This window comes from Bison bison, unplaced genomic scaffold (assembly GCF_000754665.1).
Source record: "Bison bison bison isolate TAMUID 2011002044 unplaced genomic scaffold, Bison_UMD1.0 scf7180017864105, whole genome shotgun sequence".
NCBI classification, from domain to species: Eukaryota; Metazoa; Chordata; class Mammalia; order Artiodactyla; family Bovidae; genus Bison; species Bison bison.
The window spans coordinates 1,776-2,116 of record NW_011494677.1 but is presented as its reverse complement, the minus strand read 5'-3'; positions in this window follow the sequence as shown (position 1 = coordinate 2,116).

The following is a 341-nucleotide window of genomic DNA, read 5'->3' as shown; positions in this document are numbered from 1 at the left end:
CAGCATTGGCGATCGCCAAACACCTCATCACCTGAGCTGCTCGGACCTGGGAAGAGCACAAAACGCAGGCCCAACTGAGTCTGTGCCTCTGAGGACTACCCGAGTGCCTGAACCTGAGCGGCTTGGACCTGGGAGGTGCATGCAGCCCAGGGCCAGCCTCGGATTGTTCCCGGCGGAACAACCTAGAGCCCGAGCAGTGTGGACAGGGAGGCTACACGCGCCGTGAGCGGGGGAAGACCCAGTGTGGCTGAGGCACTGCGAGCCCACGCCAGTGTTATTTGTTTGCAGCATTCCTCCCTCCCTCCCCACAGCGCGACTGAACAAGTAAGCCTAAAAAAAAA